This window comes from Ambystoma mexicanum, chromosome 10 (genome assembly GCF_040938575.1).
Source record: "Ambystoma mexicanum isolate Mex_15411 chromosome 10, UKY_AmexF1_1, whole genome shotgun sequence".
In the NCBI taxonomy this organism is placed as follows: domain Eukaryota; kingdom Metazoa; phylum Chordata; class Amphibia; order Caudata; family Ambystomatidae; genus Ambystoma; species Ambystoma mexicanum.
The window spans coordinates 867,166,631-867,192,335 of record NC_090932.1 but is presented as its reverse complement, the minus strand read 5'-3'; the positions used below and the strand labels follow the sequence as shown (position 1 = coordinate 867,192,335).

General features: G+C 42.3%; 1 protein-coding gene and 1 pseudogene across 2 annotated transcripts in view; one reads left to right on the top strand and one right to left on the bottom strand.

The window, feature by feature from the left end:
- ATP13A3 (ATPase 13A3) overlaps positions 1 to 25,705 on the top strand; it is a 1,430,808-nt gene that overhangs the window by 175,386 nt on the left and 1,229,717 nt on the right. The window lies entirely within an intron of this gene.
- LOC138492942 (transmembrane protein 19 pseudogene) lies at positions 7,524 to 8,177 on the bottom strand (annotated as a pseudogene).

Below are 25,705 nucleotides of genomic sequence, written 5' to 3'. Positions count from 1 at the left end.
AGAGCCAGAGAGGAAAACGGGGAAGGAAATCTTCCGAGGATGCAAGTGCGTCCGGCCCCGATCGTGCAGAGAAAAGGACTGATGGGCGATGTACGGGGCGAAGCCAAGGTGGGTGGGGTTACGGCCGCGTGCAGGGCCCCCCACAGGAAAGAGAGGAGGGACACATTTTTGGAAAAATGTGGATGCTTTTTACAAAGTGCTCCGGTCCCGTCCCACAGGACGGAGAGATGTCCCACAAGTATGGAGGAAAGGGGACTGGACGTAGGAGTAAATGTTATTTAATCCTTGTATATACCTCATGTTCCATTGCGCGTGCTATCGTGTACGATTCTGGAATGCCGTTTCAGAATCGTACACGAAGCGCTGCGCAAATGAGAAGCTGTTCCACCCGGGGGCTCCCATTTTTATTATAAATAAACTAACGTGTACATAACTCAAACCCACCGAGTTATTGGTATTAATATATTTATCAAATTGGCGACGAGGAGCTGCTGTTCTGTAAGGGAGTCCCTGCCCGCGTTACTGAAACAGGAACTCATACAAGCAAGAGGATCGATACGCACGCCGAGCCGTACAAATCAGGTAAGACGAAACCTGTGGTGGTAATGACAGATGAAGTTGGAAGAGTGAAATTTGTTTAATACCTCTGTTAAAGGAGATGTCAACAAAGCTAAGGCATCTTATAAATGGTGCGCGAGCTGTGAGAAGCAACAGTGCTAAAAGTTAGAGTAAAGCACCCTGCATACGTGCATTACGTGCCTCCATTTTGGATTACAACATCATGTTGTCATGCCAACGTTCATTCAGAAATGCGTACGGAAACCAGCATTGAAGGTAGAATAATTCATACGTTGTATAGACATTACTTTCACATTGACGCTGCAATACTGAGTCAAGCTGAGTGAAGTGACTGCTAATCCAGTCCACAAAAAAATAAACGAAATGTTGTAAAGAAAACAAACGTATTGCTAAACAAAGCACGTCCATAGGAAAAACATTTTTTTGCTTTTGCAAAGTATGCCTGTGATTTCCATCCTTACATAATGTGAATACACATATGAAATGAGGCTCATACAGATCAGATTGGCCATATTTACCTCCAGCTGTTTTACGGTTTTAGTGACGAATTGTAGGAAGCTATACAAGTACAAATGGCAGAATATTACAGCTCCAATGCAATTCCTGGCACATCCGGGCAATCCAATATGCTCCTGGGAACAATGGCAGGATAGCTTCCTGGTATATCTGAGGGTGATTGGAGGGGCCACGCTCAATGATGACATGAGAGAAGCCACATTATTAAACTGTGTGGGAGCTGAAGCCTTGAGAATTTTCAGGACTCTGCCAGAATTAGTGGACACTGAGGATGGTTCTGGCGACTCTTCTTCCAGTACTGTGAGGAAATATGAGACAGCAATGACTAAGTTAACAAGACATTTTGGCAATAAAACCAACATTGTTTTAGAGCGATACAGATTTTTCTCAAGGAAGCAAAATAAAGGGGAGAGTGTGGACACCTACATAGCTGCATTGAGAGGCCTCATATCGAAATGCAATTTCACTGGTGTGGCAAATGAATATCTAAGAGACCAGCTAGTCTTACATGTGGCAGATCCTCACATTCAACAGCTTTTGTGGCAAGTAAAGGATCCTACGTTAGAACAAGCCATTGAAATAGCAAGGGCAATTGAATTAGGAGAGAAATGTATGAGGGAGATACAAAACAAGCCAGAATGTTGTGAAGTGAAGTCAGTGCAGGATGTACATGAAGGAGAACATGGTAAAGATGTCACGACCCACGCCCAAAACCCCCTCTGGTAAACCCATTGGCCAGGTGGAGTCAGGACTCGGGCCTCTAGAGCCTGGCATCCTCTTCCAAAACCCTCTTGGGGCCCACTCCTGGCAGCTATGGCGCCAGGCTCATACACCATGAAAAACATGTGCTTGGGAACTACTTAATGTGTTGCCAGCCAACATGGAGGCTTCCACAAATAGCTTGGTTCCAAGGAACCAAGCTATGTGATCTGGTTTTTGGGTGTGGTAGCCTAGGGACTACTTTACCTGGACTATTTTGTTGGGGCTATTTAAACCACACGCGAGCAAGACAACACGCTTTGCGTTTCTTTGCAGCTTGCAACGTGACACTCACCGTGTCCAGCTATTCCCTCGAACCTCGGAGAAGCAGAACCTGCAAGGAGACAAAAGGAACATCATTAGCAGCAGCATCTTACCTGCAGTCTTCATCTTTAGCCACTCGCAGCTACTGAGAACAGCTTCCTCGAATCTGCACGCCTCCCAGACAGAACAACCTGAAAGAGGAAGATGGAGGCAACATTAAAGAAAGCAGTAGAGACATTTGCAAGTTACGAACTGCTCAAAAGGCTTACCTGGCTGGTCGCCTCTCGGCTGGCACTACTCCGGACATTCCACTCGCGCTGAAGAACACCGCGATCTACAAGGAAGGAAAACACAGGTTAGCAAAGGCAAGACTTTGCAGCGCTGCGCATAACACTTACTTAATGCATCATAGCGCTCTTAAACGCCATCATTTACCAGCGGGGCTCAACCAAGCCAGTTCGCCGCGCTTAAGCTCTGCATACCTAAGGGAGCACAAAGACATTTTAAACAAAGAAAGGCATGCAGGATAGCAACAAAACTAAAGAACAGCAATAAGACCTACCTGAACAATATCAAACAGGCTGGCGTCAGTGAAGTAACTGGACCGCACACGCCCATGAAAGACAACGCGCCCCTGCAAAGAAGGCAGGACGGCGAGCACGCCTAAAGCTACCACAAGGTGAGGAGAGGGCCCCAGAGGGGCTGAAATCATTCGGGGGTGGAAGGAGGATACTTACCCGGTCGGTCAACCTTGAACACAGTCCTCCTGTATTTTCAGGCAGAACCTTCCGCGCAGACCACATCTGGGCAAAGCTGAGAAGAATACCAGCGAGTAACCCGGCTGGGTGGCGTCCCTGTGGATACCAACTGAGTGTAACAGATAAGGAGGCATTCATTGCCGTGGTGAAAAAATGTGCAAAAAGTGATTTTGGTATGCGTTCCAGAAAGGATAAGGGAGCCATGAACAGGACACAAAGTAGGTGTCACAAATATGGTTGGTATAGGCATGTGAATACAGAAAAAGATTGCCCTGCTAATTATGTGGAATGCTACAAATGTGTTAAATTTGGACATTTTGGTAAAGTATGCCGGAACATTAGAGGGAAGAGGCAGATTAAATCCACAGCCTATGAACACTATACAGAGAAATGGTGGTCGTTTTGGAAGGAATAATATGCCAAGCATAAAAGCATTAGAGGAGGTTGGTGGTCCAAGTAGTTTGTTAGCAATCACAAATGGATTTGAAGAGGAGGTACACATTTTAGCTTTCACACCGTCAGAAGGAATTGTGGGTCCATGGGTATCCATGTGTATAAACGGTATACCATTGCAAGTAATGGTTGATACTGGGTCCCCATATACGATGGTGGATGTGGAAACATTTCTTAAGGTATTAAACGGAAGAATGGAGGATTTGCAACTCCTGAAAGTAAGAGCAACTGGATATGGTAAGACACCTATCAACATTATAGGTTATACATGGGTACATCTAGATTTTGAGGGTAGTAGAACTTATTGCAGGTTGTATGTAGCTGAAAATGGGTTCTCCATAGTTGGATGGTGGGAACAGCGACACTGAGAATTAGAATACATCCAGGTGAAAGTGTACCCATTTTAAGCATTTCTGCTAACAGTTGTGACACCTCAGAAAATTTGGCCAGAAGCTTCCCGAATGTTTTCAATGACAACATTGTAATTTTAAAAGGATTCAAACATCGCATTGTACTCAAAAGTGGTGCCAAACCAGTCGTTCACAAAGTAAGAAACATACCGATTGGAACTAGGGAAGCATTGCAGAAAGAGTTAAAAAGACTGTGTGAGCAAGATATAATAGAACCAATCGAGAGCTCGGAATGGCTATCACCAATTGTGATTGTGCAAAAACAAGATGGGTCGATCAGAATGTGTGTCGATTTGAGAGACTTAAACAGCAGCATCTGGGTTGATCGACACCCATTACCCAACATTGGTGAAATGCTCACCACAATGAAACCAGCAAAGTTTTTCACAACGTTAGATCTATCTTCCGCCTATCATCAAGTGGTGTTGGACGAAGAATCCATGCATCTTACATCATTTATTACACCATTAGGATCTTTCAGCTATAAGAGGATGCCGTTTGGGCTGGCATCAGCTGCAGCTGTGTTTCAGAGGTTGATGCAACACTTGTTTAATGGATTCCAAGGTGTATACTATTTCCAAGATGATCTACTCGTGTCTGCAATGTCGGAGGATGAGCATTATGCAAAAGTTTTGGGTGTATTACAGGTCATTCAACAAAAGGGACTTGCACTCAAGATCGAGAAATGTAAAATTAAAAAAATGAGGTAAATTCCCTGGGTCATTGTATAAACGCTGATGGCATAAAACCCAAAGAAAGTTTGGTGGATTCAATTTTGAAAATTCCAGATCCGATCAATAAAGACCAGCTGAGGAGCTTCTTAGGTTTAGCGGAGTACTATTCGAAATTTGTGGATCATTATGCTGACAGAACAAAACAGATGAGGAGTCTGATGTGCAAAGGAGTAAGATTCATGTGGTCGGAGAATTGCAAGAAGGAGTTCAATGGCATCAAAATGTTGATTTAATAAGGCACTTACCCTCAAGATGTTTGATTATAGTGCAAAAACGTTGATTTCGGTTGACGCCAGCAATGTTGGTTTGAGGAGCGTATTGGAGCAAGTGCAAGGGGGGGGTTGTAGTTCCGATTGCCTTTGTTTCCAGAATTTTAAGAGGAGCTGAAAAAAAACGACAACCATTGAGAGAGAAGCATTAGGAGTTAAATGGATTTTGGAACATTTTAAAGGACTCATTTGGGGTATCCCCATAGATCTTAACAGATCATAAACCACTTATTCACATGTTAAATTCAAAGAACCCTCATTTGACATCCCCGCAAATAAGAAGGTGGACATTTGTTCATCATGCAATATAATGTCAAAGTCAAATACACCCCTGGAAGGACCAATGTTGTGGCTGACTGTTTTTCCCGTCTAGCATGCAATTCAGAGAATGATGATCACATAAAGGATGATGAATTAACTGAAGAACAAAACATGGAATGTATTATAGCGCACATACATCCTGGATTCTCAAAGGATGATTGGGTCAAGGCAGTGGAGGAAGATGTAGAACAAAGCCATTTGAGAAGAGCGATTGAGAATAGATGTGGATGAGTGCATTAAATCGTGGGAGAGGATTAAAGATAATATATGCATTTACCTTGGCAATCGCATAGTTCCACCGTCAACACTGAGAGAGAGAATAATGGAAATGGCTCATTAGGGTCATGTGGGGAGAAGTCTCACCAAGAGAAGGGCGAGAGTGGCTTATTGGTGGCCCAACATGTGGAGTGAGTTAGAAGACATGGTCAAAGATTGTACAGCATGTGCAGTAAGTGATAAGGGCAAAATGACTCGCATCACGCTGTTGCAACCTGTGGAAATACCAAGTTCTGTATGGACTAAACTGGCTATTGACATAACTGTCCCATATGAAACACTAGAGTCTCAAAATATATATTTCATAGTATTGGTGGACTAAACCTCTAAATGGGTAGAGTGTGGAGTGGCTGAGGGCACTGTTACGGCTCTAAAAGTGATGAAGTTTTTGTAAGAAATCTTCAACAGAGAAGGTGATCCACAGGAATTAATATCGGACAATGGAGTACATTTTCTATCCTTAGAAGTACAGAATTTCTTAAAAGAGCGAGCTATCAAGCCTAGAACTACAGCATTGTACCATCCAATGGGAAATGGATTAGTAGAAAGGATGAACCGTCTTAAAAGAGGGATCATTCAACTAGCGATTGCCTATAGATTACCATGGAAGGAGACGCTAAAAGAAGCACTAAACACATATAGAGTTACCCCATATTCTACAACGTATGAAGAAACTTTTACTCTCATGAGGAAGGTTGGCTACAAATAGACTCAGACTTGCTTGGATTGTGACAAACAAGAATAATGAAATTAATATGGAGAACTTGTTAGTAAAGTCAAGAAAAAACAAGAAGAGTACAAGAAATATTATGATAAACAAAAACATGCGATAGAAAGCAAGATTCAACAAGGAGATTGGATTAGAATAAGAGAACCTAGAAAAGTATTGAAAGGAGAGTCAAAATTTCGAGATCCTCAAGAAGTGATGGAGAGTTCAAGAAAGTCAGTTCTTGAAGAGGGCAAGAAGTGGTCTTGCAATGATGTCATACGTGCAAGTAATAATGATACTGTGGAAAACTCGGGGAATAAATATGTCTTCAAGAGATGATAACATAAGTGCAAAGGACAGAGACTCTATAGAAAATGATAATATGAGAAGGTCTACGGCAGAGTTGACTGAGAATAACCAACTACCATCAAAGAAAAGGATTGTCTGGAACTGTATGCAGGATTTTATTTATTACTGACTTTGCGGTGTTACAAGCTAGAACTCAACTTTGCCTTTGTTGAAGCTCCTGTTCCAGTGACCATATCCTTTTAATATGAAGTGTTTACTCTGGTTATTATTGAGTTATGCAAATGTTGTTTCGATATAGTTCATCTTATGTATATTTTAGGTTGTAATAATCTAGTATAACCTTACATAATTATTAGTTTGTATTACAATGTTTTCATCATTAGTTAAATTAAAATCTTCTTGCTCATTATGAAAGGGAGATGTTATAATATGTTATTTAATCCATGCGCGTGCTATCGTGTATGATTCTGGAATGCTGTTTCAGAATCATACACAAAGCCCTGCGCAAATGAGAAGCTGCTCCACCCGGGGGCTCCCATTTTTATTATAAATAAACTAACGTGTGCATAACTCAAACCCACTGAGTTATTGGTATTAATATATTTAACAGTCCATCTCAGCCAATTTATAGGTGGCCGTTTCTGTTTAGCTTTCACACGTTGTGTTTGTTTCCATTCATTCACGCTGGTGCTTGGGTGAGTTCAGCCGAGTGGGGTCCTATTTGAGTTTGCCAGCCTTACAATGCGCACGCTGCAAAAGTGTTTTCTGGCGATATTTATGTAATCAGTTTTTTTCTTTTTTGTAGAGAGCTGTACACCATATTCCTCTCTCTGCCCTCCATCATACTACTCCATTCCACTCCCCAATGCAGGGTCTATCGAATTCTGACGGCTGCATTGGTGCAGTTTTTCTATGGCCGACATATTCACCCAACACTAGCTTTTTAAAGGCCAGGAGGAGCTAGCCACTCCACTTGACCCTATGATCTTTCTTGTGATGTTTGTGTTTTGAAAGGAATGCCGCGTTTGCAAGGAACAACATACATATTTTGTGCTGAAACTGATATTGGTGCGTGCATTTGAAGCTAGAGGTTTGCAAGAGGAATGTTTAGGCATTTTGAATCTAGGAGCGTGTGAATGCAGACTCTCATCACAACCAGAATAGTTTTAAAGTAGTTGTGATATTAAGTAGGCCAGAGCTACAAACAAACCGCCAAATAGGCTTGAAATAACGCCAATGAAAGTAATGCCTCCATTTGCACCAGCCAGAGCCTTTCTCTAGGATGTTCTGAGCCTGTTCCCATCTCCGAAGCCCATGTATTCGAACATGCTAGTGCTTCAAGAAGGGACAAGCACATCCAGGAAGCAGTATATCGTTTGGAGAAATCAATTGGGATTTCATCAGGTACACTTTCTACCATGTACAGCAGAGCAAGTTCTGTCGGTACAACACAATTGCAAAATACTTGCACCCAGTTCCTCTGTCTTCCTTCCTTATGTTCAGAGTCAATGTGCTACTTTACATCACTGTTCCATTTAGTGAGAATGGAGGATGTGGCAAAAAATGGGAACGCTGAAAAAATGCTGTAATTTGCAACGGTGAGGATGAAGCCAACAATCCTACTCCGTAACTATGATCCAGACTCTTCTTCCTAAAACCACATGAGGTACGATCACAGAGAAAAGCCCGCACCAAGGAGAAATGGGACGCACTGTGCCATGATAGGTACTTGCAGTGATGGACACAATACAGAAGGATAACTATATGACTATACTGGTCATCATTTTAATATATTTTTTGTAGAGACCTATCAGCCGCATTCGAAACGATTGAACATGGCCTGTGGGATCATCTTGAAAATTGGCTTCTAAGGCGTAGCACTGTTATGGCTAAAATCGTTTCCTTCCAGCAGTTGACACAGTATCCATGCCCCCATATAAAGCAGGAGGCGTTTTGGGAGGATGGGGGGGGTTCCACAGGGCTCGGCCCTCTCGCCCATCCTATTCAACATGTATATATAAAACTACTGCTGCCCATCATTCAGTCGTTTGGTGGTTCTTTTTATTCATGCGCAGACTATACCCAACTTGTTTTCCGTATTGAGCAAGATCTTATGGCAATTGTAGCAGACATCAAACATTTTCTTTTTCCAATTGACCAGTGGATGAACCAGAATTGGCTTCGGCTAAACTGGGACAAGACCGAGGCCTTGATCATTGGTCCCCCTTCGGCAAAAAGCACAGCCAAAATGACATATTAAGTGCCTGCAGGTCTTGCAAAATTCATCAGCAAGGCTTGCTATTAAATCTTCCAGATTAACCCATGCCTCCCCACTTCTAAAAAAATAAATAAAAAACAAACTGCACTGGCTCCCAGTGGAGGCCAGAATTAATTTTGAGACCTTATGCCTTGTACACAGGGCTTATTATGATATAGGCGCTGAGTAGCTCCAGGAAAGGCTTTGTTAACACAGGCCATCGTGAGCGTTGCTCTCGGCAGACAGATTGCTTCTGTCGGTCAGCCTGCTTGTACAATGGGTGGCCGTGCCTTCTCAGTGGCAGCTCCAAAACTTTGGAATAGCCTCCCACTGATGCTGCAGGCCACCAAAAACCTTTCAGTCTTTAAGTAACAATTAAAAACGTTCCTGTTTCCAACAAAGTACTAGGCTGATGTCCGGTTTCACGAGATTCTGCTTTCCAATGCTCTTTTTCTTGCCTTTTCTCAGTGCCAGGATATATACCCCATGGGTCACAGCTGCGCTTTACAAATACCATACCATACCAGACCCATGATAGTCTTTGTAGTAACTCATGAATTCTGACAAAAGGATCACTTCTGCTTTGTCTCGTGGAGGACCATGGGACATTTTTGCTGACCAAGTGTATCAGTTACCATATAAATGGAAATGGGCTCTCTGATTCCTTCAGAAACGCTGAGCTTCATTCATGCCATCTAGGGTTGCCAGGATTAATATAGTCTGCGTTCATGATCACAGGAGTCATGATAATTCACTTTTTTCACCTTTTCTGTCCCGACTATGTGTATTGCGACACACAAGCTCTGCCAAGCATTTATTGTAGAACTCTGAGGGCTAGAAATGGGCTGAGAATGTGTGGGACGACCAGAGGAAGAGTAGGGCTGCTGGACTGGGTTTGCGTTTGAGCATGTATGAGTAGTGTGCCGGCTGCATGATTGATGATACTTGGGCGTTAGAGTGGTGAATAAGCAGCATAGTCATGGTTCGTAGCACTTGCATTGAAACTTGTGGTTGAATTATAACATGGTTAGTTTGTTGCACTGTGCCTTGTGATGGCCACTGAGCTGAACTATTGAACACTTGTCAATTCATGACTGTATTGTGGCAGTCCAGCAGAGCCTAAGAAGTTGCAGTATCTCAGAAAGCCCTATGGTTTGTCACACTGTATGAAGAGAAAGCCGGGCTTTGGCTTGTTGAGTGATTTGACAAGAGGCAGTATCTCCTCCACCACACTGCACCGACGATGCCCCAGGAGGCAGAAATACTTGTCTGTGTTTGATGTTGGTATTTTTAATGAGAAGAGAATTGTCGAGCATTTCAATGCTTTTAGTTTAGGACTGGCCTCATGTGTAGGATTGGACTGATGTGTACGTTCGTATTCTCCTCTTCAATGGCACAGTGAGCTAAAACGAAGTGAAGGTATCAATTTATTTGCTAAGCATATGCTATTAGTCATTATTTGCATACATTTTTACAGTCAGAAAGCTAGAAGCATTAGATCCTACATTAAATAATCTATCAGTAACATTAAGATTGTAATAAAGAATAAAAATACTACAGCCAAGCTGATCGATTTCACAAGGCAATAACAAAAGGGAAAGCATCACAATTTGCTAAATAAGTTACTAGTTATGAGTTGCCTATGCTTTTTCTAAAGTTTCCAAATGAAGCATGCTACTTCAAACACCACATTTGATATAAAAGTTGAAAAATGTCCCAAAATAAGTCTCTTGCAATACCCTTGTAACGCTCACCCGATTCCCACGGAGGCGCAGGTCTGGCTTCGAGTGCTGATGCTTCTTCAATGGTGAAGCGCAGGACTCTGAAGATGGACAGGAAGGGCCCTCTACTCTGGCTTTTCCGGCTCGCAGGAATATTCCCCTGTGCGTGAAAAGGGAGTATTACCTACTGACTGAGTTATGCTCAAGCCTCCCACTCTCTTTCAACCCTCCACGATACCCTTCCACGATTCCCCGTGAAGTCTCACCTTAGGGTCAGGAAGGATGAGCTCTCCATCCTGCTTCAGATGCAGGGGCGCGTTGAAACCCAGCTACTGCACTGGATTGAGGATTGATGGGAGTTCAGGTAAGCTTGACTATTCAGGTAAGGCTCTGTAAAAGTTCTGTTGCAAGTTCAAAAGTCCAAGCTTAATAATAATGTTCATTTGTCTTATTGCAGCAAGCGCTAATGCTTATGTCTTTTTTCCCCCTTAGGGGCCGGGGTTCGGAATGCCGGAGATATGGCGCCGACCCGAAGTGAAACGTGCAGTTCCAGTTCCAGTAAATGGCAGGTTAGTTCTGGATGAGCGCTCGGGAACTGTCTTTGCATACGCTCATTCAATGTCTTTGTCTTTTTTCCCCATAGTGGCCGGGGTCCGGAAAATGCCTGGAAGCGGCAAGACCCGAAATGAAATGGGAATGACCCAACAGGTAAGTCTTATTCCCTTCCTTCTCTCACCTCTTATTCTTGTCTTTTTCTCTAGGCTCTGGGAAGTGGCTGTGTATCCGGATGATCACTGCTGAAGATGGAGGCACCCAGGAAAGGTGAGTGAAATGCAGCGCTGCAGCGATCGTAACGAAATGCTTTTAAAAATGATGTCTTCCTTTTCAGGATCGTCGGTGTGATGTCTCCGTGGTGCAGATTTAGCTGGTAAGGTCTCTTGTCTCTCTTTGCAGGTGACCCAGGATGCTGACAGGCGTGGCTGAAGTCCAGATGCAGGAGCTGACACGGTGAGCGTCCAGCTGTGAGGAGCAGAACAACGCAAAGCGTGAGTCGCTGATCGGGTGTGGTTTAAATAGCTTTGGAAGAAGTTCCAAGTGTGTATCCTTCCTCCGATCAGGTATGTATCCTTCCCCGACCACACCTGGGTGGAAAGTAGTCCCACAGGTAAAGTAGTTCCATTCAGGCCTCAAGAGGGCCTGGATGTGGCAGCATGGTCTGCATCAGGTAAGTGCACATTAAAACACTTGAACACATGTCTAGCTTTATGAGCCTTGCGCCTAAGGCGCCAGGACAGAGGTCCAACATGAGCCTGGCGCCTAAGGCGCCAGGACTGCGTCCAAAGGGCCCAAGCTTGGGCCCGCTGGCACTCCCCTGGGGGAAATGATGCCTGCCTCTGGGGTTGCTGGGTCGGACCTGGCTACTTGGAGGTAGGCATCATGACAACCCTATCTTCCTTCGATAAAGGGCGTTGCAGGGCTTGAAATTAAGATTGAATAAGCAGGAGATAAAAGCGGCTCTGGGGTCTCCAAAATTAACCTGGGACCAGGAGTTACCTCTGGGGAAATAGGAGCTGGTACATAGTGTTCCTCAAATTGAACTTCCACATAAGCGGAAACATATAATTGTGTCCATTATACACATTAAATGTCGTGTAGATGTGTCCTAATATGTTTATTTATAGATTGTCCCAAACGCACAGCGTTAAATTCACATAGTTGTGTTTGTTTGGCTTGAGGTAGCCTGGGAAGCCAAAAGTAGGTATTGGTAGAGGTTAGTCTCAAGTTAACCAGACTCTTCTAGGCTACAAGCAGGACCTAAATAGTTCCCAACTTCCCTCAACTTTAAACCCTGCATAGACAAACCTGCCCTACTGTGGGGTTAGTGTGTACATAAAAAAAGAAAATAAACCTCCTTCATGGCCACACCCACAAGAGTAGAGCAGTTCTGAATCATGGATGCAAACATGACAACTTCCCTACAACCGCTTTAATGGGCAATATTCTCAAACAAAGCTGAATGCAAAGGGTACGCAATTTCTGGCTTTCAGATCTCTTTTTAAACCTAGCTCCTGGCCAACGTGGCACGGGGAATTCACATATAAACGCCACCTCGGGATTGCCTCTAATTGATTTAGCTGAACCGAGCCAGCCTGTTTGCAGTATACTGTTTTAATCATCTTAAGGCCAGTAGCTGAGATGGAGTTTGGTGACTCTCCCAAATGGTCAAATTGCAGCATGATTAGCACCCTTCTTATATGTGCCAGCTATTGAAGAGTACAAATGTACCTCTTAGGGCCACTATGTACAAATGCACCTGTTGGGGCCATTATCTCCTGTAGGTCTACCGTATATATCATGTTCTCCTATGGGCCTGAATGTGGGTGCCTGAAGATAACGGGTGTGAGAGTGGCTTCTTTACTGATCGCCCTCAGACCCGGCCCCTTGTGGGTCAACCATCTTTGTTGGTGAGGAAATGGGCAATCCCGAAAGTTGCTTGCTGAAATTGCTTTCTGCCACCTGGAGATTATTCATGTTCCCATGTCCCATAGTTTAGCAGCATAATAAGCACTCGGGATAGCCATTGCACTGTAAGCTTTTTTTTTTGGGTGTGAATATAGTGAGCCCCAACTTTCTGATTTAAATGGCTGTACCCCCTACCCTCTTTAAAGTAAGTTCATGCTTCTCAAGCTGTGGGCTCCATGCACCTTTTTCAGATAGGTAAACGTGGAGTCCTAATGCCTTACTGGTTCTAAAAGGGTATCCCACGTGGAGATACCCATTTAGAAGCAGTAAGGCATTATGACCTTCCCCCCACAATCATCCTAAGCTTTAAAGTGGGACAAGAACCCCAAACCATTACTCTGGGTTTAGTTGTATTTATTTCAGGTCCATTTAAGGTGCAGTACGATTCAACTGCTCATGAACCTTTGAGTCCATTTTCAGTTTGTGGAACAACGCATCATTTGCAAAGAGAACTGCTTGAACTTGGATGCCACCCATCCTTGGGATGCACGAGGTGGTTCTGTTTTTCCCTTTTGCAGCCATTCATCTAAATCGATGATTAATGGGTTACAACAGACCGGTGCGTAGACGCATACTGAGCCCACACCATTCTCTCATACCCACCTATTTATGGTTTTCTCACAGCACTCTGCCCCTAGAGTTATTGTGGAGTTGTTGTGTGCTTTTTTTTGTTTTGAACGCATGATCCATGCCTTCTCTCTTTAAAGTCTCCCAAAAAATATTCCTGATTGAGTTGAAGGCAGCTTTGAGAACAGCAAAGTCGAAATGGTGCTTGCCTTTAAACAGATCAACATATTTGGTCTTCAGTAGGAGTAGTCTATACCCTTTTTCCACAGGCACACCCCATTTCCTAACCCCACCATGCACTTGGGAGAGGAATTAGTTTTCATCTAACCAGGCCTCAATCCTCGCAAGAATAATGTACTAAAATCTTGCTTGATCTCTGCAGTTGCCAGGATTTAAAACTACAGCACATGGGAGCCCAGATAATGCAACAGGGCACGCCTCTTAAAATTGATTTATATTTCTTGACCGAGTGCGGCATGCTTGCAAGAGTCTGCCTTTAATACCCTTGTGGCCCGAATCTACATTACTCGATTGATTCGATTTAGTCCACTCTCCCTTTGCCAGAGGCTCGTCCTTTGCTCGACACGTCCCGCGTCTCCGGTTGCCTAGCAATGAGGAGCACTGTGTACGGGTTTCCCAGGCAACCGCCCTACTCGTATTACGAGCAGTCGCACTGGCACGCTCTGGATGCTCTTACACAAACAGCAGAGTCGCTGTGTGCCTTGCTGCGTTTTCAGGACACCATGGCCGCTGATGCAGCACCTCCAGCACAGTAACACCGACATTGATGACCTTTTTAACACGATGGTCCATTGACTATCTTTTGTACCTTGCTGGCTGGATATCGGTAAGGCCCATGCATTCTTGGTTTTACAGCGGCATGTCCCACCTATCTGTATCATGATCAGCAACTGACTTATATAGACTTACTTATATATGCTCAATTCAGTGTGTCACTCACAGGGACATTCGCCCCCATTCCTTTCCAGAGCCTGACCACCATGATCATCCGCAATCTGAAGATCGGAAGCTCTCTGTACTTCCGCACAGCAGTGGCGTAGACCGGGTAGGGCCTGAGGGGCAAGGCCCAACCAAAATCAGTAAATGCCCACTCGGCAGTGCTGTGTGGGCATTTACAGATGTTAATGTCACTGCAGCAGGCCCAACTACATTAGCTTCAGGCCCCACGCGTTCCATAATCCTGGCTACGCCTCTGCTGCACAGACGCACCCACTCACAAACTAGGTGCTGGGCAACGCTCGCCTGAAGTGGACGTCCCTACCATGAACCATTGACCGTGTGGCCGAAAACCCATCTCCTCTTGATTCATTCATAGTCTCACACCTACCTATACCTAGCACTAATAGATTTGTATATGTATCCACAGGGTCTTTTAAGCCACGCCCTGAAGAAGGCGGCCATGCATAGCTGAACGCTGCCAAAACGTGGCCCAGACTGAGGGTCTTTTTCAACTTTGTCCAAGACAACCCCACCCCAGCACCGGAATAAGTTTCCCTTTACTGTCATGTAGACAGACCCATTGGTTCTTCGGTTCAGAGAAATCCCCTCAGAATTGGAAGAGATGGAAAGTATTCAAGGTGGGAGCAATTATCCCCCATCAGTCAAATTGATGACATTTTTTACTGTTTTCATGTTCTGTTTTCCACTTGTAACAATCATTGTCAGAATTAATACGCTTGAAAAAATTGTCTGCAAAATGTAAGCATTTATATCCTCATTTATGAAGTATCCATAAGTATGTGATGATCAATTTATGTGCTAGTTTCTCCAGAAATATCAACTGTCAAGAGTATTTATTCACCTTGTCTTTTAGCCTTCCGCTATAGTTTTTCTTGTTTGATGTTCTCACTGGGTCCTCTTTCCTCGACACTGGCGTCTGCCTTTCCCCTTTTTCATTCAACTGGCTTTTCTTCAATTTTCTGTTTAAAAAAGGAGGTTTTAATTGTACTGGACTTTTTGCATTTTTCTCCAAGTAATCATTTATTGTATTCAAGTGTTTTCTATGACACAGTTTAAGTAGGAAAAGAAACAAACATGTTCCCTTGTTTTAATACATTGATACAACTAGGTTAAATAAATAACCAACTAAGTACCAACAATGGTAGCATCTCTTTTGTTGTTTCCCATATCTATACCCTTAGAAGTTTTTCATCAACAGGTGTTGAAGGATTTTAGCATGGTATCCTTTCGTAAACCTAAGCACCATAATATGAAACCACAGGAGTTGGCATTCCTTAAGGAATTGTATGGAGATATAAACACATTACGCCCCGCCAACAAAGGCTGTCCTATAGTCCTTATGAACACTAGCACGTTACTATAAATGAATGTGCACGTCCGCTTGGTGATACCGATGCCTGTGTCAAATTAGGATGTGATCCCACTGGTGGGATCGTGGATGAGATGTGAACTATTCTTAAACTTGCAGAGGACAATTAATGGATTAATCAGTGCACCAAAACGTGTTTGTTTACTCTACATCCTAAGGTTGCTAATTTGAATATTCTTCCTAAGATCCATAAATACTCTATACATCCACCAGGGAGACCAATAGTTTCATCCACAAATAGTGTTTTACAACTTTTAGGTCCGTACATAAACTACTTTCTTCAGCCATTGGTACAAAAAAACACTGCTTATATAAGAGACACCAACCATTTTCTGCAACGCTTAATGAAAGATCATTGAAATTCAACACAAACTAGGTTCACTATTAATGTGAAATCCCTTTACACCTTGATTCCTCACAACCTTGGCATCAAAGAGGTAGAATGGTTTCTGTTACAGGAAGGCCACATTGGGCCTGCTAAATAATTTATTTTGATATTGTTGATCTTTATCTCTGGGAACCCATATTTTCAGTGCTGTCAACCATTTTTTTCAACAAGTATCCAGCAGGTCCATGGGGGGGCTGTCATGGCCCTCCCCTGATGATTTTTTTATGCATAAGTTTGAATATGATCACATCCTCAATCATCCTCAGGCCTTGCAAATTGCTATGAATTGCGATAGACTGAGTTCCTTAGTTTACATATTCGCCCCAAGAGAAATGCACTCGCCTGAGGGGGACTGGTGACAAAATATTTAACAGTGCTTTTTGTAAAATGGTACATGTCGCCATAAGCACACTTCATATTTAGTGCAATGCTGCCAAGCATCCATAGTGAAACTTGCATTTGCCATTTACTGCAAACAGTGTGTTTGCAGTAAATGGAAAATAAGTTTCTAACATCCCCATACTCACCAGGAAGGTAGAGTATCATGCAAATGGTACTCGCCGTTAATAAAAGCTACTAGCCAATGCTAGTGGACTAGTAGATTTTGCAAGCCCTGATCCTGTCTGGCACAATTACGTTTTTTGGGTCAGATGCATTGATGATATCTTTAGGATCTGGAGTGGTACACGGACACATTACACAATTTCTTTACCTATATCAACAGTATAGATACCAGAATACAGTTTAAATCAGAAGTCAGCCAGCAGAAGCTTCTCTTTTTAGATGTAGATATTACATATATGGATGAATCTTATGTTACCAACATTTATAGGAAGGAAACTGATAGTAACAGCCTTTGAAACCAGTTGAGCTTCCACTCCCTTAGCCCCTTGAAAGACATACCTTATTGTCATTTGGTAAGGGTTAAATGTATTGTCAGTGGTTTCAGTGAATGTAACATGCAGATTAACGCCATGTGTTAGAAATTCCTCAAAAGAGGCTATTCGAACGATGAGATCGATGCTTCCAGGGAATGTTTGAAACTGGTAACGCGAGAACAAATGATGAAAAGTATTTTCAAAAAACAAACTGAACCGAATTTAGTATATATTTCTAAATATTCCACACAAAAAAATTCAAATCTCGAATCATCAAAAACTGTCTATTTTAACTAGTGATCCAAGATTGAACATCTGTTCAGGGAACTGCCGTTATTTGCTTATCAAGGAAGTTGTAATGTCAAAAAATGATTGACCCTTACTGACATTTTACCCAAAGATAAACTGGGTACTAAACTCGTAGGTACCTATCCGGTATGCTTTGTGATGAACAGAAGATTTGTGTACGATCCCAATTCAGGTGAAAAAATCCTTTATGACAATATGTGACTTGCAACACTGCTAACATTATTTATGCCATAGATCAGTGCTGTCTTTACTATGGTGTTTAGTCGACCATGCAAATTGAGATGGAATGCACACTGCACCAATAGTGAAACCAAGAACATGAATTCGGGAGTTGCATGACATTGGATTACCCAATAATATATCTCTGATACGGTTTCAAGTTCTGGAAAGAATATACAGAAGAGATACCTATGATAACATGGCACAAAAATTGGACCACAGAGAAGTCTTCTGGATCCATCGACTCAACTCGGTTGCCCCCATGCAATGAATGAGGACTGCCATTTTCTGTGTTACAGCTAGGTCTTCATATGATTTGCCAGCACTAAATGTGGGTTGAACCGCTCAGGTGACATTGACTTGTATGCCTATGGGTGATCACAGCTACCAACATACCAATTATGAGTACCGTGCAAGATACTTTGTTTCAATATTACTGTCAGTGCGGTGGACCTTAGTGGGGTGGCTTTAAGTGTTACATTGATTTAAGTTCCATCATGTACAGAAAGTATGAACCTCAAATGGGTGTTTTGTTTGCAAGATATACTTTAGCTCCAATGGCCCCAAGTGGTTCCTTGTTGTTTGGATAACCCGAACTTCCATCATGCGTTGCTTCCTTATCTATGAACTAAAATGACCAATTACATAAGGTTTGAGTTTTGATTAAGATGTTTGTATTGTGCATTTTAAGGATATGGGTTTTTTCAACATAGTTATTCACTTAGGTCTCACCATTAAATCTCAGAATGTATGAATGAAAATGATGTGCCTACACAGAATACACATACAGAGCAGATAAGTCTAATATTTCTCAGGATTACAGATGGGTCTGTTTATTGCAGAAAGATGTATCACTTTGTTTTTAATTTGGCTAAAGTTGGCTAAACATTGACGGTTCCTTTTTCTTCCCCTTTTTTCCAATCCATTTTTAACAGCATACATGGAACCGGGTACACAGCTGCATGGTTTATGCTTGCCTGTGATTCCAGCCGTATACATTCACACAGTTCCTTGTACTATTTAAAACACAACATGGAGCACAACAATGACATAATTCCGATCGCTGGTAAAGTGGCGCTAACTATTTTGCCACGTTGAGCAGTTTGTAGTGTTTTGTGGCTCGACAAGACGGTTTCACCATGTCCAAACGCTTAAGCGTAATCTTAAGATTTGGGATCTGATGATTACATACAAGTGTTTGTTTATTCCTTTTTTGCACCAACCTGGACCAATTTGGTTCTTGGAATTTCATCTCTATGCAGGAGGGATTCATTTTTGACCATAAAGGTACTTCCACTATTCAGTACCACGCGGTGTGGGATACAACCTGAACGCTCCGATTTCATATTTGTTTTTCAGAATATTTATGGCGGTCTCTTTTGATTTGAATTATAACCAGATACGGTGGAATAACATATCTTTCAAGTATGTGAAGCTTGCATACCAAGTGCAACTGAAATTAATGGGTTGTATGTTGAGTTTCCCGTTTGTCTCCTGTTTATCTATGTCCCAAATTGTTTATTCTTTATATATTCTGGATGTAGGTCGCCCTGAAGACAATTTCGGTTTGAAATGCATTGGCATGACCTTATGCGAATGGACTCTGTGTTTCTTAAATAATAAATATAATTATTTTCACTTTTAAAATATACTTTCTGTTGTTGATTTCGAAGTTTAAACATGTTTACACAACAACGTCAGATTTGAGATCATTAGCTTTTATGAGCTCATTTGATTGTGCCTGAGGTTTCAGAGAAGGCAGTCCTCGGAATACTCGCTTTTGGTTATATTTCTATCCTAGTGCTAAGGGTAGCATTACCTAAACTTCCCTAGACTACGAAGTAATTTTGTTTGAAACAATATTATTCGGGTTTCTTAATCCAGTGGTGCCTACTCTCCCTGCCATTTGTTCAGACACACCTTTATTACACTATTGCGATTTTCTCTGGAACTAAAATGGACCAGTTGTTGCCTCACCCCTCCCATGACAGGGTCCTTTAACTGCCCTTTGTGTTTAGAGGGGCTCTCTTAAAGCCTTCATTTTGCCGACCATGCCCTCTTAATAACATGCTAATACTTTTTGCTTAATTTAATGTATTATGGTGTGTTGGGAGGTATGATCTCTACTTGAATAACGGGTATAAAATACATACTGAGTTCTCCACTTCAGTTTGACCTTGGCTCAGAGAGTCTTTACCAAGATGTCAGTGCTTGCAACCTACCTCAGACTTCGAGAAGTTCATGAGTATCCATATTTGGAAGATTGGATCCTCCGGTCCCATTTCCCACAACCAGCAGGATTCCATCTCAAAATCTTGCACTATGTGCTTTGACAACTAGGTCTCTCGTTAAACTGGTCGAAATCTTCCATGATGGCCTCCCAGGACATGATCTTCACAGGACAGTTTCACTGGGATCCAGTTCTGACCAGGGTATTTGTCACACCTGAGATTATTAGACTTTCATCAGACTTGTTCCATTTTTCTCCAAACAACAAATATGACTGCTTGGTGGTTTCAGACACTACTGGGTTTAATGGCCTTTTGCGTCCAAGCGTTACCATTAACGAGGCTGAAGATGAGAAGCACACAGGTGGCTTTGAGACTGGTATGGGCTCAACATTGATGCCCTCAGTCTTGTTTAGTCCCTGTGACAATGGATATAAGACACAACCTGATCTGGTGGTCGAACTTCAAGAATAGATCTGAGAGGGCCCCTTTCTATGAACCAGTCTCTTCTATTACAGCTCACTGGTTTGGAGGACGACTTTGGACCATCTGAAAATGTTTGATCTATGGACTCAACTAGAGAGCTAAGAACATATAAATGTCATGGAATTTTCAGAAACCTTCCTGCCACTTAAACCTTGTCCGACAAATATTCTAAACGAGACAATAAGCATTTGAACTGACAATGAAGTATCAATGTGGAACCAAATCTTACCCCCTGATCTTGCTGGTGGTTCAGATTTGGGAATGGGCAATCGAGGGGGGACTGTGGCTTCAATCAGTTCATATTCTGAAATTGGAGAATTCAGCCGCTGACTTAACTCAGTTGCCTGGCAACGGCAAACCATGAATGGGAGTTAACAATCCATGTGCTGAATTGAATCTTCAATGAGTGGTAAATTCCCCAAGTGTATCTATTCGCAATGACCGGGAACAAGAATCTTTTCTTTTATGCTTCCAGAGATGGTCTGGGATCTCCTGGGACAATATGACTGCCTTAGCATCCCTCCCACTAAACCATTGGGCATTACTGAAACTGCAGATCACAAACAACTGCATACTCCTCTTCATAGCTCTTTGGGGGCCAGCAAGGTTCTGGTTTTCCGTCCTGGTGAGCCTTTCAATTAGTCAGCCTATATCTCTACCAGATCCCGCTGATCTGCTTTATCAGGACAACGGTATGGGATTACATCCTTCTCCACAATTGCTGAACTTGACGGCGTGATTCCTGAGATCAGAGCACTATTGGTCTTTGCGGAAGAAAATCTATGCATCATACAGGCGGCATGTTAAGCCTTCTACTAGAGCTCAGTAGAAGATAAATTGGCTTTATTTTTGTTATTGGAGTTTAAAAATGGAAATTAACCCCTGACTACTACTTTAGATGAGTTTCTTTTTCATTTCGAAACTCCCAGCTGCAGCGATCTGGATAAGTACTTCAGGGATCTAACGATCTGTCAGCGCTGAAAGCATTTCTGAGCATGGAAAGGAGTAATTTGTCTTTGCAAAGTAAAATATCACCTTTATCCTCCAGGTAAATCCCCTCATGTTAAATGGGATCTTAATGTTCTTACCACAATATGTCTCAAACAATTGAAATCCATGGCCACAGTTGATTAAAAAATTGCTCATCGAAGGTCACTTTCCTCGAGGCAATCGCGTCAGCAAGAAGGGTTAGCCAAGGGAACCTTTTATAATATATAATGGGGATAAGTTGTCCTTCGGGTGCATTCCTCCTTTTAATCGAATGTGGTAGTTTCACACCAACCAGGAAATGGCCTTCCCGGTATTCTTTCTTGAACTGTCCTCGGATGCAGAAAGAGTCCTGCATAATAACTTGGAGGTTAGGAGAGACCTTAAATTCTGCCAGGTTGACATAATCAAGGACTTCAGAGTGTCTTCAAGCCTTTTTGTTATCTTTGGCAACTGTAAGAGGTGCACATGCTTCTAAGGCCATGTCCAGGTGTATAGTTTCCTGTATCATGCCTACTCTATTTACGGTCTACCACTGTCGAGGCTCCTCGCGCACATAGTAAGGGCCAAGGTGGCTTTGGTCATTTTTCAGAGATCTGTCCCCTGGGAGTCCATTGCAAAAGCACGTACATTGGCTTCACCATCTGCCTTCTGTATACATTACTGCCGTGACTTGAGTGCCAGAGCAACACTGAGTTAGGGCAGGTCGTTCTCAAAAACCTCTTAAAATAAAATTGATTTCGGTCCATCCACCCAAAATTCAGTTTCAGTGCTTGAAAATCTCTCATAAGTATGGAGTACGGGGCACAGGATGTCATAGTAAGAAGTAGTTACTCCGAGTTCGTTCAGAGTCTGCTTCCCCTTTTAAAATATCCTTAGTTGCTATCAATCTCCAAACTTGGTGATCGAAAAAGGACTGCAGGGTGAGGCTCAGGCAGAGCATAGGAAGACTGGGCCAAGTCTGCGCATGCGCCGACCCTTGCATGAGAATAAAAATAACTTTTTTTATGCCAAAAAACAAGTGCTATGAACCTGTTGCGAAGTACGAAATGTCCCATCAGCAGAGCGGAATGTGGACTCTGGACTAGGAGCACGTTAGTCACTACAGTGAGTAACCTTTTCTTTTTCAGTCACTGATTCTTAGTCTTCATAGTAGAGTGGTAAAATACAGAGATTTGTGTTTTAGGCCTGCATTGTTTTCTAGTCAGGTTGGGAACAATTAAACTACAAATAACTATTTTTACGCAACATGTTACTTTCATTATTTTCATACCATGTTTCTTTATTTTGTGATTTATGTACTTTTCCTGTCCTCTCTATAAAACGGTGTATTATTCTAGCCCTCTATTTTACACGTTGTGAAAGCCTATTACCTGCCTGCTAGGATTCCACACCTCCACCTCAGCCAGACTTCCACCACTGATCCAAAGTCTTGTTTGCCTCATATGAGGTAATTATGTGTTGGTACTATTCCCAGTGTTTTCATTTTTGCTAGAGATGGGAACTTAATTTAGTTTCAGTTCTTCTTTCAGAGTGCAGAGCTTCAATACTGGTAAAATGTGTTTACGGAAAAATAAAAGCTCTAAAAGCGTTTTTTTTTTCTTCTTTCCAGTATATGCCTGAAATTCATTGTTTAGTAGGAGAGAAATACAGGCCACTACAACACAATGCAATTTGAAAGGAACAAAATAGCTACATTTGTATTGTTAATGAGCTCTTTCAGTATTAACTAATACTTTTTAAGTTGCTGGTTTCTTTTCTTCTATATCTGCACACGCGTGTATTCCTTAATAGCTTTTTGGTGACACATACATCTGATTACAGGCATGGTTTCGTCATACAATTAGTTCCTGTGCAGTGATTCCATTAGCAGTCGCCCTGTTCAAAGATCCGTGCGTGCCATGTAGATTTTACTCTAATTATTTCCTGGCATAGCATATCCGCTGGGCTGGCACAGGGTCAACTTGACCCAAGAAAATGGGTTTTGGTACTTGTTGGTCCAAAATGCCGACCTAATGGGGGCGGGGGTAAGGGAGTATTTCTTTATTGATGAGCTCATAACAAAGGTACATGCTTGCATAGTTTATAGCATTGTATGCTCTCATTTGATATTTACCTTACAATCTGCTGATTGGTGCCTCTTAAAATAATCATTAAGGAATTTGCCTTTTTTTTTTTTGGAGTGGGGTGCCTTTGTTTATTTGACCATTGTGAAACTGCTAGTAGCCTCATGTCACTATTGTGAGCTGTGCATCATATTGATTTTGTTTGCCTACACTCTCCATTGTCCTCAACCAAGAGATGTTTTCCTGTAGCATGGAGTACTATTTCATTCAGATTCCTCTGTTGCCAGCATTTGGGGCGATCACATTGCCTGCAAAGGCAGCAATTGTACACAATGATACATTTTTCTTATTGCGTTGTACTTAATGGTTTTTCTTAACTAATTTTGTTTTTCTCCAAGATTGATAAAAGTGTTTAAGCCGCTATGATATTGCAACTCTAGATGTACAGATTTGCCAAAGTTCTAAGATTACCTTAAGCGTTTCTTAGGTATACTTGTGAGTGTAGGAAACAATTGGAACCTACAAGGCATCGCTCTATGACTCAGCCTCCTAATAGAAGAGGGAGGCTGAGCCAGACACTGTACCTGATCTTACAGCAGTTCCTTTCTCACCCACTTGCATAGCTCAGGACACTTGGTCTCTATAGAAGGTAATACATTTAAGGTTAATCTGTGTCTCATCCAGCAGAGCCACAAGAAAGGAGGAATGTGATGGCATCCACCTGGTGAGCACAGGAACATTAAGAAGACTTGTGTCTTTGGATTTACAAAAAGACAGACAGGCAAGAGAGACAAGGCTGGAAGAGCATACAAGAGAAGTACATAAAAGGTGGACAAAACAAGAGTTTATTAAACAAGGTCTTGCAGGTCTAAATGGTGAGCTGAGAATAGTGTGTTAACAAAGTATTAGTATTACCAAAGATGAAAGATGCGTCACTGGTACTGTTGCCACACTGAAAGCCCCAAATCTCTTTAGTGCGGGGGTGGGGGTCTTTGATTTTCTTCCAATCTGCAAGTTAATTAAAACACATATTATATGGTTTTGTTCGCAGTTCATATTGTTATGAATTGGCTTTGTGTGCAGGAGATGTCCAGGTATGTCTACCATGGTAGCATCAAGAAATTCCAGAAATGCAAATAAAATATCTCTGATTACCTGAATTTGCTCTGTATTAGAATAAAAACAGTGTCCTTATTTTGGGGCATGGTATAGACAGATGTTCTATCTTTAAGGGGTTCGTGTCCTTCAGGAATCAAGTTCTGACGATCAACTTGTGTTTCTTTCAGACTACCTTTTTGATAGGTGGAAGTTGGACTGTCTCAGAGTGGTGGCTGGTGAATGTTTTAATTTCCCATGCATGACCAACAGCGACCATTCTTAGTGAGGGATCCCAACCAAACAAGGAAGGTTCGGGGGTGGAGGAGAACAATAGTGGCTTAAAATTGTGCTTTTTTAAAGTACTTTCTGTATAAATATATGGGTAAAAAGCCGCACAATTTACAATGGTTTTCTAGGGTGACAAAATCCAATGGTTGCCAGGTCGCCAAAAGTGCACAAGAGCATTTTCAAAGTATTTTGCTATTGTAAAAAACAGTTTAATGCTGTCTTTGCCTAAATTTATCCATGCTGGCTATGCCAGTATCCCCATTTAAGAAAACCCACGATGGCTTTTGCCCATAATGCCATGCCACTAAGAAAATATGTCCATGCTGGCTGCACAAGCGTAGGTCCATTTCCCAACATAAGAGCATCATCAAGTTGGCTTTGCCCATAAGGCTACTAAAAATGCTATGCCACTATAAGAAAACGTGTCCATACAGAATGCACCAATGTTAGTCATCCTCACATACGAACACGCATGTTGTCTTTCCCTGCCTATAATGCCATTAAAAGTTCTACATCACGAAGAAAGCATGTCTAAGTGCCCTCCATGCACTCTTGTTTGTTTTGCCCATAATGCTAGTAAAACGTCTATGGCACTTTACATAAACTTGTCCTTACTGATTGCATGACTAATGTAGCCTCCCAAACCCCATAATCAGAGGCTCGCTCACTCTCCTTGCCCGCATGCAAACACACATTCATATACATTACGTGCAATCTATATACTGCTTTCCCATTCACTTACACCCACACAGTACAGCATACACACTGCACTCTCATTCACATGCACACTTATAGACACACATTGCACTACCACACACGTAGCACACATAGCATGCATAGATGCGTACATACACAAAGCATTTTTTTCCCTTACCTACATGCCACCTGGGCGTCCAGCTCAAAACTCCTACCACACATTACTTCAGATGTCCCTCTTACACCCGTGCAGCATGCAGACAGGAAGCAAGAAGCAGGGAAAGGCG